The 15600-nt window shown below is 38.6% G+C and overlaps 1 pseudogene; it reads left to right on the forward strand.

Annotated features, from left to right (window-relative positions):
- The first annotated feature begins 11370 nt into the window (after positions 1 to 11370).
- Positions 11371 to 12048, forward strand: LOC111538773 (annotated as a pseudogene).
- Positions 12049 to 15600: the final 3552 nt, after the last annotated feature.

Consider the following 15600-nt stretch of genomic DNA (forward strand, 5'->3'; position numbering starts at 1 on the left):
TTTATAAACTTTTTTAACTTTTTGATCTTTCATAATAACACTTGAAACACAAACACATTGTACAGCTATACAACATTTTTTGTATCCTTATTCTATATGCTTTCTTAGTTTCAATTTTTTTCTTTACTTTTTAATTTTAAAAAAAAAACTAAGACACAAACACATACATTTGCCTAGGCCTATACAAGGTCAGGGTCATCAATAGCCTTCTCTTCCACCTCCAAATCTCATTCCACTGGAAGGTCTTCAGGGGCAGTAACACTCATGGAGCTGTCATCACCTATGATAAAAATGCCTTCTCCTGAAATACCTCCTGAAGGGCTTGCCTGAGGCTGTTTTACAGTTAACTTTTATGTTATATAAGTAGAAGGAGTACTCTAAAATAACAAAGAGATAGTATAATAGTTCATAAATCAGTAACATAGTCATTTTATTATCATTATCAAGTATGTATTGTATATAACCATAAGCGCTATACTTTTATGACTGACAGCTCAGTAGTTTCTTTACACAAGCAGCACCACAAACATATGAGTAACACATTGCGCTCTGACATTACAATGGCTACAGCATCACTAAGTGATAGGAATTTTTCAGCTCCATGATAAGCCAATAATAGGACCACCATCAATATGCAGCCTATTGTTGACTGAAACATCGCTCTACAGAACGTCTGTGTGTGTGTGTGTGTGTGTGTGTGTGTGTGTGTGTGTGTGTACACCACTGGTTCTGACTCTCTAGAAAACCATTACTAACACACTTCCCCAGCAGTCAAAACTTTCCTCTCCTCATGGGACAGCCCACAGGGCCTAAAAGGTGGAGTTGTATGCTCAAGATCCCAACCCCTTCAATGAAGGAATCATCCAACCCTTCACGAGTATAGGTTGTGAAGCCCAATCTTATGGCTGGACTCTGAGTAATCTTCAGGGCTTTTTACACTGGCCCACACCCTAAAGTTTGAAAGAAAATCAGGTTTGAAAGAAAATAAGTAGCTAAAGAACATTCCCTTCTTCCCATATTCTGCCTCAGAGCCAAAACGGACCAGGGGAGTTTGCCTGGTCTCCCAACCCAAGAGGATACTTTCCTTCTCTCTCTCCCCTCAGTCATGGCTGCTGAGGAGAAATAACTTTCTGGTTAGTGAGAATTTGGAAGTCAGCAGACATATGTCTGTATCCACCCTACACTTCATGATGATTGAGCCTTGACACAGACAGGGGTTTTCTTCAAGATTACAAAGAGGGTAGAGATCTTCCGTGGACATTATAAGACCAAAATGTGCATCATTCCATTTCTCTCTTTGCCAGTGATCTGGAGTTTGGACAGGAGAACAGTCTCAAATTCTACCTTGAGTCTTTCCATTGTTGCTGGCTCCTTAGTCTGAAAGCCAAGTCTTTCTTTGTGAGCATAAATCAAACTCTAGTGTTATCTTCCAAATTGTTCATTAGTAATTCAGAGGCATGGCTCTCCAAACAAAGATGAATCTTCCTGGCCTATACCCTTTCCATGTGAATTTAATGTGCTTTATTACCCTTCATCTTGTATGGGTCAAAACCAGTGTCTCATATTTCTTACCTTTCCCATTCTCTCTTGGATATTTTATTGTTGTTGTTTAGTCTCTCCAATATGTAATTGACCTGAATTATTCCAAAAACTGCATTTTCCTTCAATTTCACATTTGCTCTAGAAACCAAACCTCAATGTATTTCATCTCCATTCACTATATTTTAGGGATTTCTTCTCTTATATGATGAGTTCATGGACAACCTGAGGAAGCTTGAATTACAAGTAGCCAATTGGCCTATCTACCTCATTTATATTTATTATCTTTATTCACATACACAGGGCACCAAATTTCTCTGGGAAATCAGCTGTGCTACTTTTAAGGTACAAAAAAAATGTGTAAGATTGTCTGAGAGATTTAAAGCTGTTGTCTTAGTAACTGCAAAATTACCACCTAAAACCACTCCACTGAGGCCTGAAACTCAGTTAATTATCACTGCTTAATTAATCCAAGAGGCTCTCTCACTGAATGCCCAGCTGGGTTGTGAAAATAATCACTAAATAACCCAAAGGTCTTCCAGAAGCCAGGAGAACAGCACTTTGGCCTGCCTGTAGAGGCAGAGATTTAATTCATCCCTCTGGTCTCCTTCTGGTTCACTGGAAAGCTGGTTACCACTAAGGAGAAAGGAAAGGTTAAAGATCTCTGAACAAAAGAAATTCACATATTTGAAAGGAGGCACTCTCTAGAATGTGAGCCACACTTCCTGGAGAAAGTACAACATCCCATGACCATGAAGCAGAAAGAAAGATCTGCAGATAACTAGCAAGTACCTTGGCTCCAGAAAGAAAAGATAGCCTAAAAAATTACCCTGGTGATATGTATGGAGGTGCCCCAATAAGCTAAAAGTATAGTTTCTGCCCAGCAAGGCGAACAACTTTTAAGAATGCAAGGTATAGAGATAGGCTGAGTTCAAATTCTAACTCGTCATTCAGCTGATGGGTCATCTTCCTGAGCTTAACTAAGCTTCAGTGTCTTTATCCATTAAGTGGGAGTCATCCTAGAATTGTGTTGAGGATTAAATGCGCTCATCTAAATTAAGTACTTAACTAAACATCTACCACATAGTAAATTCTTCATAAATGTTATAACTGATTATTATATATGAAGAATCCCATTATCTCATGCTCCAACCACTCCTAACAGTTGCTGAATAATTTGGAAGCAATTGTGACATCAGAAAAAGTCTCGGATTTTGAGATACTGGACAAAAAAAAAACTGAAGGAACTGGGGATAGCATTCTTATATTTAATCCCAGGGAAAGGTAAGAAATGTGAAAGATAAAAGAGAAATGAATAGCAGGAAATGAATAGAAAGTATTATTAGATGGGGACAGAGAATGCAGTTTGGCATCCTGAATGATTGTTCAAATTCTCAAAACAACAGACCCACCTAGCTAGGGAAATGGTTGGTCTATAGAAGAACCCACTGTCTGTCAACAGGAGAAAGAATAAACAAATGTTATAGTCACATAATGAAATACTACTCATAATTTTCTTTAATTAAGTACTAAACAAACAACACGTGGATGAATTGCAAAAACATTGTGAGTAAAAGAAGTCAAATACAAGAGCACATATATATACAAACATATACACATATGAAGAAGTTCTGTAAGAGACAAAGCTAATCTAATAGTGATAGAAAACAGAACAGTGGGCCGAGCACGGTGACTCACACCTGTAATCCCAGAACTTTGGGAGGCCAAGGATCACAAGGTCAGGAGTTCAAGACCAGCCTGGCCAATATAGTGAAACCTCATCTCTACTAAAAATACAAAAATTAGCCGAGTGTGGTGGTGGGTGCCTGTAGTCCCATCTACTCAGGAGGCTGAGGCAGGAGAATCACTTGAACTTGGGAGACAGAGGTTGCAGTAAGCCTAGATTGTCCCACTGCACTCCAACCTAGGTGACAGTGAGACTCCGTCTCAAAAGAAAAAAAGAGAAGAAAAGAGAACCGTGGTTGTCTCTGGAATGGAGCAGGGCAGGAAACTGACTGGAAGGAGGCCCAAGGGAATTTCTTAGGATGATAGAAATATCATCTTAATATCTTGCTTTGGTAGCAGTTTGTCAGAACATATTGAACTGAACTCTACGTATTTTATTATATCTTAATTATAACTTAATTTTCTAAAATAGAGCAAGCTAAGACATCTCAGATTAACAATGACTGATACTGAAAAAAAGTTACCATACACAGGATCTTCTTGAAAAAAAATACTAAAGGATGTTTCTTAGGAAGAAAGAAATTAAACCTACAATGAAGAAATGAAAGTAAAGAAAGTGAAGAAATGGTTGAAGCACTGACTGTATAAAACAATGCCAAAGGTATTGACTGATCTTGTGCATGTGTATTTTTAAAGATGGAATTAAATAATATACAATAATAACATGAAAGGAAAGAGCTACTTTTTTTATGTAAAGAATAGAGATATTGATTACATTTAGATTTTTTAGGTCAACTATGCATGCAAAAAAGGAAGGTAGCACCTAAAAAGATAGAATAGTATGCAGTGTCTGGAGCAGAAGGCTATATGGGTAGCTGCACAGGAATAAAGAAAACTCAATCAATCTAATAGACCCCATCTCCCCCATACACACACACATGAGAACGTGAGAGAAGAATCCAAGGGCTATGTGATAGTTATAAACTATAAAATGAAATGGTAGAAATAGAGACATCAGCAATCACAATAAATATGCACATACTAAACTCACCAGTCTTACACTGGTTTTTTGGCGCATACACTTTCCAATTATATGCTATTCATAAGAGACACATCTAAAACCTAATTCCAAAAATGTTGAAAGTAAAGAGGTGAAAAATTACATAATGCAGTAATACTTACCAAAATAAAATAAATACAGTCACAGCCAAGACAGCCAAATAGGAACAGCTCCATTCTGCAGCTCCCAGCGTGATCCACGCAGAAGATGGGTGATTTCTGCATTTCCATCTGAGGTACCTGGTTCATCTCATTGGGACTGGTTGGACAGTGGGTGCAGCCCACAGAGGGCAAGCTGAAGCAGGGCAGGGCATCACCTTACCTGGGAAGCACAAGGGGTTGGGGGATTTCCCTTTCCTAGCCAAGGGAAGCCATGACAGACTACCTGGAAAAATGGGACACTCCCACCCAAATACTGTGCTTTTCCCAAGGTCTTAGCAACCAGCAGACAAGACAGTTCTCTCCCATGCCTGGCTACCACACCCACGGAGCCTTGCTGACTGCTAGCACAGCAGTCCAAGATCAAACTGCAAGATGGCAGCCTGGCTGGGGGAGGAGCGTCCACTATTGCTGAGGCTTGAGTAGGTAAACAAAGCAGCCGGGAAGCTCAAACTGGGTGGAGCTCACCACAGCTCAACAAGGCCTACTGCCTCTAGACTCCAACTCTGTGGGCAGGGCATAGCTGAACAAAGGCAGCAGAAAACTTCTGCAGACTTAAACGTCCCTGTCTAACAGCTCTGAAGAGAGCAGTGGTTCTCCCAGCACAGTGTATGAGCTCTGAGAATGGACAGACTGCCTCCTCAAGTGGGTCCCTGACCCTCGTGTAGCCTACCTGGGAGACACCTCCCAGTAGGGGCCGACAGACACCTCATATAGGCAGCTGCCCCTCTGGGACGAAGTTTCCAGAGGAAGGATCAGGCAGCAATATTTGCTGTTTTGCAACATTTGTTGTTCTGCAGCCTCCACTGGTGATACCCAAGCAAACAGGGTCTGGAGTGGACCTCCAGCAAACTCCAACAGACCTGCAGCTGAGGGACCTGACTGTTAGAAGGAGAACTAACAAACAGAAAGGAATAGCATCAACATTAACAAAAAGGTCATCTACACCAAAATCCCATCTGTAGGTCACCAACATCAGAGACCAAAGATAGATAAAACTACAAAAGTGTGGAGAAACCAGAGCAGAAAAGCTGAAAATTCTAAAAATCTGAGCACCTCTTCTCCTCCAAAGGATCGCAGCTCCTCACCAGCAACAGAACAAAGCTGGACAGAGAATGACTTTGGCGAGTTGACAGAAGTAGGCTTCAGAAGGTTGGTAATAACAAACATCTCCAAGCTAAAGCAGGATGTTCGAACCCATCACAAGGAAGTTAAAAACCTTGAAAAAAGATTAGACAAATGGCTAACTAGAATAAACAGTGTAGAGAAGACCTTAAATGACCTGATGGAGCTGAAAACCATGGCACAAGAACTTCGTGACACATGCACAAGCTTCAATAGCTGATTTGATCAAGTGGAAGAAAGGGTATCAGTGATTGAAGATCAAATTAATGAAATAAAGTGAGAAAACAAGGTTAGAGAAAAAAGAGTAAAAAGAAACAAACAAAGCCTCCAAGAAATATGGGACTAAGTGAAAAGACCAAATCTATGTTTCATTGGTGTACCTGAAAGTGATGAGGAGAATGGAACCAAGTTGGAAAACACTCTTCAGGATATTAAACAGGAGAACTTCCCCCAACACAGCAAGGCAGGCCAACATTCAAATTCAGGAAATACAGAGAACATCACAAAGATGCTCCTCAAGAAGAGCAACCCCAAGACACACAATTGTCAGATTCACCAAGGTTGAAATGAAGGAAAAAGTGTTAAGCCCAGCCAGAGAGCAAAGTCGAGTTACCCACAAAGGGAAGCCCATAAGACTAATAGCAGATCTCTCAGCAGAAACCCTACAAGTCAGAAGAGAGTGGGGGCCAATATTCAACATTCTTAAAGACAAGAATTTTCAATCCAGGATTTCATATCCAGCCAACCTAAGATTCATAAGGGAAGAAGAAATAAAATCCTTTACAGACAAGCAAATGCTGAGAGATTTTGTCACCACCAGGCCTGCCTTACAAGAGCTCCCAAAGAAAGCACTAAACATGGAAAGAAACAACTGGTACCAGCCACTGAAAAAACAGGCCAAATTGTAAAGACCATCGATGCTATGAAGAAACTGCATCAATTAACAAGCAAAATAACTAGCTGACATCATAATCACAGAATCAAATTCACACATAACAATATTAACCTTAAATGTAAATGGACTAAATGCCCCAATTAAAAGACACAAACTGGCAAATTGGATGAAGAGTCAAGACCCATCAGTGTGCTGTATTCAGGAGACCCATCTCACATGCGAACATGCACATAGACTCAAAATAAAGGGATGGAGGAAGATTTACCAAGCAAATGGAAAGCAAAAAAAAGCAGGGGTTGCAGTCCTAGTCTCTGATAAAACAAACTTTAAACCAATAAAGATCAAAAGAGACAAAGAAAGCCATTACATGCTGGTAAAGGGATCAATGCAAGAAGAAGAGCTAACTATCCTCAATATAAATGCACCCAATACAGGAGCACCCAGATTCATAAAGCAAGTCCTTAGAGACCTACAAAGAGACTTAGACTCCAACACAATAATAATGGGAGACTTTAACACCCCACTGTCAATATTAGACATATCAACGAGACAGAAGGTTAACAAGGATATCCAGGATTTGAACTCAGCTCTGTAACAAGCAGACCTAATAAACATCTACAGAACTCTCCACCCTATACCAACAGAATATACATTCTTCTCAGCACCACATTGCACTTATTCTAAAATTGACCACATAATTGGAAGTAAAGCACTCCTCAACGAATGTAAAAGAACAGAAATCACAACAAACTGCCTCTCAGACCACAGTGCAATCAAATTAGAACTCAGGATTAAGAAACTCACTCAAAACTGCACAACTACTTGGAAACTGAACAACTTGCTCCTGAAATGACTACTGGGTAAATAATGAAATGAGGGCAGAAATAAAGATGTTCTTTGAAACCAATGAGAACAAACATACAACATACCAGAATCTGGGACACATTTAAAGCAGTGTGCAGAGGGAAATTTATAGCACTAAATGCCCACAAGAGAAAACAGGAAAGATCTAAAATCGACACCCTAACATCACAATTAAAAGAACTAGAGAAGCAAGAGCAAACAAATTCAAAAGCTAGCAGAAGGCAAGAAATAACTAAGAACAGAGTGGAACTGAAAGACATAGAGACACAAAAAACCCTTCAAAAAGTCAATGAATCTAGGAGCTGGTTTTTTGAAAAGATTGACAAAATTGATAGACTGCTAGCAAAACTAATAACGAAGAAAAGAAAGAAGAATCAAATTGACACAATAAAAAATGATAAAGGGGATATCACCAGCAATCCCACAGAAATACAAACTACCATCGGAGAATACTATAAACACCTCTAAGCAAATAAACTAGACAATCTAGAAAAAATGGATAAATTCCTGGACATAGGATTCAATTTCAGAGCCTGTTATTGGTCTATTCAGAGATTCCACTTCTTCCTGGTTTAGTCTTGGGACTAAATCTGAATAGACCAATAACAGGCTCTGAAATTGAGACAATAATCAATAGCCTACGCACCAAAGAAAGTCCTGGACCAGATGGATTCACAGCCGAATCCTACCAGAGGTACAAAGAGGAGCTGGTACCATTCCTTCTGAAACTATTCCAATAAATAGAAAAGGGGGAATCCTCCCTAACGCATTTTATGAGGCCAACATCATCCTGATACAAAAGCCTGGCAGAGACACAACAAAAAAAGAGAAGTTTAGACCAATATCCCTGATGAACATCAATGCTAAAATCCTCAATAAAATACTGGCAAACTGAATCCAGCAGTACATCAAAATGCTTATCCACCATGATCAAGTTGGCTTCATCCCTGGGATGCAAGGATGTTTCAACACATGCAAATCAATAAACGTAATCCATCACATAAACAGAATCAATGACAAAAACCACATGATTATCTCAATAGATGCAGAAAAGGCCTTCGACAAACTTCAACAGCCCTTCACGTTAAAAACTCTCAATAAACTAGGTATTGATGGAATGTATCTCAAAATAATGAGAGCTACTTATGACAAACCCACAGCCAATATCATAATGAATGGGCAAAAATTGGAAGTATTCCCTTTGAAAACTGGCACGAAACAGAGATGCCCTCTCTCACTTCTATTCAACATAGTGTTGGAAGTTCTGGCTAGGGCAATCAGGCAAGAGAAAAAAACAAAGCGTATTCAATTAGGAAAAGAGGAAGTCAAATTGTCCCTGTTTGCAGATGACATGATTGTATATTTAGAAAACCCCATCATCTCAGCCCAAAATCTCCTTAAGCTAATAAGCAACTTCAGCAAAGTCTCAGGATACAAAATAAATGCGCAAAAATCACAAGCATTCCTATACACCATTAACAGACAAATGGAGAGCCAAATCATGAGTGAACTCCCATTCACAATTGCTATAAAGAGAATAAAATACCTAGGAATCCAACAAACAAGAGATGTGAAGGACCTCTTCAAGGAGAACTACAAACCACTGCTCAATGAAATAAAAGAGGACACAAACAAATGGAAGAATATTCCATGCTCATAGATAGGAAGAATCAATATCGTGCAAATGGCCATACTGCCCAAAGTAATTTATAGATTCAATGTCATCCCCATCAAGCTACCAATGACTTTCTTCACAGAATTGGAAGAAAACTACTTTAAAGCTCATATGGAACCATAAAGAGCCTGCATTGCCAAGACAACCCTAAGCAAAAAGAACACAGCTGAAGGCATCACGCTACTTGACTTCAAACTATACTACAAGGCTACAGTAACCAGAACAGCATGGTACTGGTACCAAAACAGAGAGATAGACGAATAGAACAGAACAGAGACCTCAGAAATAATACCACACATCTACAACCATCTGATCTTTGACAAACCTGACAAAAACAAGAAATGGGGAATATAAATGGTGCTGAGAAAACTGACTAGCCATATGTAGAAAGCTGAAACTTGATCACCTCCTTATACTTTATACAAAAATTAATTCAAGATGGATTAAAGACTTAAGAGACTTAAGTGTTAGACCTAAAACCATAAAATCCTAGAAGAAAACCTAGGCAATATCATTCAGCACATAGGCATGGGCAAGGACTTCATGTCTAAAACACCAAAAGCAATGGCAACAAAAGCCAAAATTGACAAATGGAATCTAATTAAACTAAAGAGCCTCTGCATGGCAAAAGAAACTACCATCAGAGTGAACAGGTAGCCTACAGAATGGGAGAAAATTTTTGCAATCTACTCACTGAGAAAGGGCTAAAATCCAGAATCTACAAAGAATCAAACAAATTTACAAGAAAAAAACAAACAACCCCATCAAAAAGTGGGCGAAGGATATGAACAGACACTTCTCAAAAGAAGACATCTATGCAGCCAATAAACATGAAAAAATGCTCATCATCACTGGTCATTAGAGAAATGCAAATCAAAACCACAATGAGATACCATCTCACCCCAGTTAGAATGGCAATCATTAAAGTCAGGAAACAACAGATGCTGGAGAGGATGTGGAGAAATAGGAACACTTTTACATTGTTGGTGGGAGTGTAAATTAGTTCAACCATTGTGGAAGACAGTGTGGCGATTCCTCAAGGATCTAGAACTAGAATTACCATTTGATCCAGCAATCCCATTACTGGGTATATACCCAAAGGATTATAAATCATACTACTATAAAGACACATGCACACATATGTTTATTGCAGCACTGTTCACAACAGCAAAGACTTGGAACCAACCCAAATGCCCATCAATGATAGACGGATTAAGAAAATGTGGCACATATACATAATGGAATACTATGCAGCCATAAAAAAGGATGAATTCATGTCCTGTGCAGGGACATGGATGAAGCTGGAAACCATCATTCTCAGCACACTATTACAAGGACAGAAAACGAAACACTGCATGTTCTCACTCATAGGTGGGAATTGAATAATGAGATCACTTGGACAGGGAACATCATGCACCACGGCCTGTCAAGGGGTGGGGGGCTGGGGGAGGGATAGCATTAGGAGAAATACCTAATGTAAATGATAAGTTGATGGGTGCAGCAAATCAACATGGCACATGTATACCTGTGTGTCAAATCTGCACTTTGTGCTCGTGTACCCCAGAACTTAAAGTATAATGAATAAATACATATATACATACATAAAAACAGTCATATTAAATCAGACAAAAATAAATTTAAGGGAGAAAACATGATGTAATAATAAAATGAATAATTTGAAAAAAAGATATAGTCTTATAATAGTCTCTAATAACATGGCCTTAAAATATATAAAGAAAAAGCAAAGACTCACAAGGAGAAATGAACATATCCATAATCCTGGAAGGAAGATTTTAACATCTTACAATACTGAATAAAAGCCAAAAAGAAAATAGACACTTAAGTAGTACAATTAATAAACTTTACCAAACAGATCGCAATTTATATTCTACACCAAAAATTAAAGAATGCATTTTATTTTCAAGGACACATGAATAAATTTACTAGAGACTCTTCCTCACAAAGCAAGATTCAACAAATTCAAAACATTGTGCAGCAGACTACATTTTGTGATCAAAGTACTATAAAATTAGAAACCAATAGTAGAGAAATAGACTTTAAAACCATATATGTTAGAGAAATGTTTAATGTCATGTAAATAATTTATAGGACCACAAACAAATCATAAAGGAAATTATCCATATTCAGACTTGAAAAACAACAAAAATATTGCATATCTAAATTGATGGATGCAACTCAGTCAGCACTTACGGGCAATTTAGCCTGAAATGCATTTATTAGCTAAGAAGAAAGGTCAAAAGGTAATGGGCCAATCTTTCTAGACAAAGCAGTTGAAGAGGGAGGGCTTAGAAAGGGACTGGCCTGGCACGCACTCTGCACCTCCAGCACGTTGTTTCATATGGAATGGATGCTTTTGGAAGATTTGGAAGACTATTGCCCAGAAGAAAAGATATTTGGTTTTTCCCAAGCCAAAGATGTGCCGAAGTATAGAGGGCTGCTGTGTTTGCAGAGTTAAGTCCTCCAGTTCTCGCTTCACTGACAGTAAACGCTATGGAAAGGACTTCCAGAGCTCTCTGGGGCTGCATGAGACATCTGCAATGCCTGTGTCCTGTTAGTGAAAAGATGGAAGACGTTGCCAGCAGGATCAAAAAACCCTGGATTCATGTGGCAGATGCAGGGCTGGACCCAGTCTAAAGACTACATTGAAACCAAAGAGAGTGAAAACTGTATCTGGGAAGAGGATAAAAAGCAACCAGACCAATAAACTGCAGAAGGAAGGTAAAGATCACAATGATGATGCTCCCAGTACCACTTCAAATGCCTCCTTGTTACAGCAACCAGTTAGACGATGGTTCAGTTATGGAGATGGCTTCTGGTTCCACCAGAACACCAGGTGTTTTCCTTTTTAGATCTCACGGACTGAAAAAGACAGAAGATACGTAGTGGGTCTGTTTATAAAGGCCATTTTGGGGAAGTCCTCATCAACTCACATCCATTCAAGCCTTGCCGCAGGAATACGAAAGCAACTACCAAGAAATCCTAAGGGCGGGGGCCAGAACCTCTGCCCACCTCACTCCAGGAGTAGAAACGGGGAACAAAAAACAATTTAAACTTTGAAAAGACCACAAAGCAACTAATTGCTCCTCCTATTTTTAACTTGGATACCTGCTACTCTGCCAAAAAACAAATTCTTTGAATGGGTTATTTTCCCACCAGTCTCACAAATTCTGAAATCAGTTTCTAGCTTCACAAAAAAAGAATTATAAATAATATTTAAGATGCTGGATAGTTCACAAGAAAGCCAAATGCTGCTATAGGTCTTTTTTAAAGACCCTTCTAAGGAATGAAACTAGGGGAATTTCAGCGGACAGAGATGGGATTTGTCATATGCTAAACGGTATGTGGTTTTAGTCTTTCTATATTGAGAAGCAGTGGTTGGGGCATTTTTTAAGGTAGCCGGCTACACTTGTTTTCCCTCATGATAATAATTTGTCATAACTCAGTAACATGGACTCGCCCCTAGAGGTAGCTGTTAATAATTTTGAAATATTAAGGACTTGCCAAGGTTCCAACGATTGAAACCTGTACTACTGATTATTAAGCAGGACAGACCGTGCTTTCTGTTGCAAATATCTTAAAGGAAAAAGTAATTTCTAAATATACAGAAAGGAAAGATGACTGTATATGTTGCATCCTGTGCCACCTCTCTTGATATTAATATTTGATAAAGATTTCAATTTTTATGAAACTTCTAAAGCAGAATCAATGCTCCTCTTGGGGAAATAACAAGTCTTTAGGATAGCCAAGACTCTATATGAACAGTACCAAAGCATTAACACATAATAGAGAACACATTCTATTAAAAATGTTGAACTATCGGCCGGGCGCGATGGCTCCCACCTGTAATCCCAGCACTTTGGGAGGGCGAGGCGGGTGGATCACAAGGTCAGGAGATTGAGACCATCCTGTCTAACACAGTGAAACCCTATCTCTACTAAAAATACAAAAAATTAGCTGGGTGTAGTGGTGGGCGCCTGTATTCCCAGCTACTTGGGAGGCTGAGGCAGGAGAATGGTGTGAACCAGGGAGACAGAGCTTGCAGTGAACCGAGATCGTGCCACTGCACTCCAGCCTGGGCGACAGAGTGAGACTTGGTCTCAAAAAAAAAAAAAAAAAAAAAAAGTTGAACTATCAAAGGCCAGGTGTGGTGGCTCACACCCGTAATCCCAAAACTTTGGGAGGCCAAGGTGGGTGGATCACTCAAGGTCAGTAGTTTGAGGTCAGCCTGGCCAGCATGGTGAAACCTGTCTTTACTAAAAATATAAAAATTAGGCGGGCATGGTGGCGCATGCCTGTAATCCCAGCTACCCAGGAGGCTGAGGCAGGAGAATCGCTTGAACCCGGGAGACAGATGTTGCAGCGGAGCCGAGATTGCACCACCGCACTCCAGCCTGGGCGACAGAGCAAGACGCTACCTCAATTAAACAAACAAACACAAAAGTTAAACTATCTCAAAAATAAAACGTGTAGTCTTCAGGATGGTACAAAACAAAGATTAATGCTTCTTGGGGCACATTTCTTAGAGGAATTGCTGAGTGTGTTAATAATTGACTTCTGTTTGTGTTACATAACTGATGACTTCCTTGAAAATCTGCACAGGTCAGTTTTAGGTCTGGATTACTTCAGCTGACTTTTGTGAAGGTTTTGTCTGTGAAGAGTGGGTGTTTGACTTGTTTCAGCCTATTAGGGTTTTTTTCCACTCTATATTTAAAGTAAAATTTACTAGAAGAAAAGAGAGGTGGTGTTAATGATGGGTGGTGTTAACGATAAGTGGGTTGGTTTTGGTTTGGCTTCTTTTAGTCAGGCCTTCTGAACATTGAGATATCCTGAACTCAGGGCTCTTCAATTCTAAAATGCTCATTAAAAGCTTGTCACTTGAACCCAAACCAAAGTACTCTTACTGCCTCTTTTCTAAATGTTCAGAAGAAAAACATATCACCAGTTCGGATTTACATAATGAGGAAGAAGCATTTGCCTGCCTTACAGTAACATAACTCAGTGCTTATTTTTTAAACAGGATTTTTAAAATTGGATAGTGTAACAATAAGAAGTTAGTCACCTTTTATAGGCACCCTGTAGTTTTACAGTTAATCTAAATATATTTTATATTTCCTCCTTTCGGAAAAAACTACATGCTACAAGCCACCGTATGCACAGACCGCACAATGACTCGGGTTGGCTCTCCCACAGTCTTTGAGGTGAATTATAAGAGTCCAGCCATTATTATCCTCCAGAGTTATTCTGAAAAAATTTGTTTGTATATTTTGGCTGTAGTGTCGGTGGTAGGATATACTCGACTGTGAATCATCTCTGCTTCTCTATTTATTTATTTTTCACTAGCCCTCAGCCAGTCTTCTTTTTCACCTTCCACCTCTCTTTACCTGTAGGATGTACCGCATGTAGTCATGCACTTTGTATTAATATATTCAAATTTCACAGGTCTGTTTTGTACTTTTTGTATTATTGGATACTTACAATCACACCTTTCATGAGGATATTGAATGCATTTAGTCTTAGAAAATTTTTAAAAAGTAATGAACTTCATCTGATTCAAAAAAAATAGAAAAAAACCGTAAACTCAAATGAAGGAGTAGGAGAAAGGAAATAAGACATTTAAGAGTAGAAATTCATCATATAATAACAAAAATAAATAAATAAAAGAGGATCAACAGAGCAAAAGGCTGAATATTTGCAGTGACCAGAAACAAGCTAATCCTCTGGTAAGACTGAATAAGAAAAAGAACTAAGGTACAAAGTATCCATATTAGACATGAGAAAAGATACATAATTACAGACACATCAGAAATTTAAAACATCTTAGGAATACCATAAACAACTTGATGCCAATAAATTTGAAACCCAGACAGGCATACATTTTTTTAAAAATTAATTACCAAACTTTTCTCACAAGAAATATAAAAACCTGAATAGACATGATGATATAAAAAATTGAATCCAGTAATTAACAACCTATGCTCTTCTTCACGGCCAAATAAGGGCTGAAATGATTATTCAAGTATATTTCAAACCTTCAAGGAATAGTGTTTCCTAACTTATTCAAACTGTTACTAAGCATATAGAAAAGAAAAGCTCCTTGGTTTATTATATAAAGTTAATGTACTTAGTGCCCAAAACTGGAGAGGGATTATATAAAAAGAGAAAATTACAGGCCAAGTTCACTCATAAACATAGATGTAAACGACTTAAATAATTTATTAGCAAATAAATGCAGTGAGGCATTTAAAAATGGATACCCCATGACTGACTAAGGCCTATCTCAGGAATGCAAAGATGATTTAACGTTAGCAAATCCATAAAGGTAATACACAACCCTAATTGATAAAAGAAAAAAAGCCTATATGATAATCTCAAAAATGCAGGAGAATAGGTAAAATTCAGTATCCACTTATTATAAAAACTCTTAGACACCAGCACTCAGGGGAACTTTCTTTACTTGATAAAGGTATTTACCAAAAACCTTTGGCAAATATCATGCTAAATAGTAAAATGTTTAAAACATTGCATTTTAAAGAACAAGGATAGGATGTCCATTAGTGCCACTTGTATTCAGCACTAT

The sequence above is a fragment of the Piliocolobus tephrosceles genome, chromosome 10 (genome assembly GCF_002776525.5).
Source record: "Piliocolobus tephrosceles isolate RC106 chromosome 10, ASM277652v3, whole genome shotgun sequence".
Taxonomy (NCBI): domain Eukaryota; kingdom Metazoa; phylum Chordata; class Mammalia; order Primates; family Cercopithecidae; genus Piliocolobus; species Piliocolobus tephrosceles.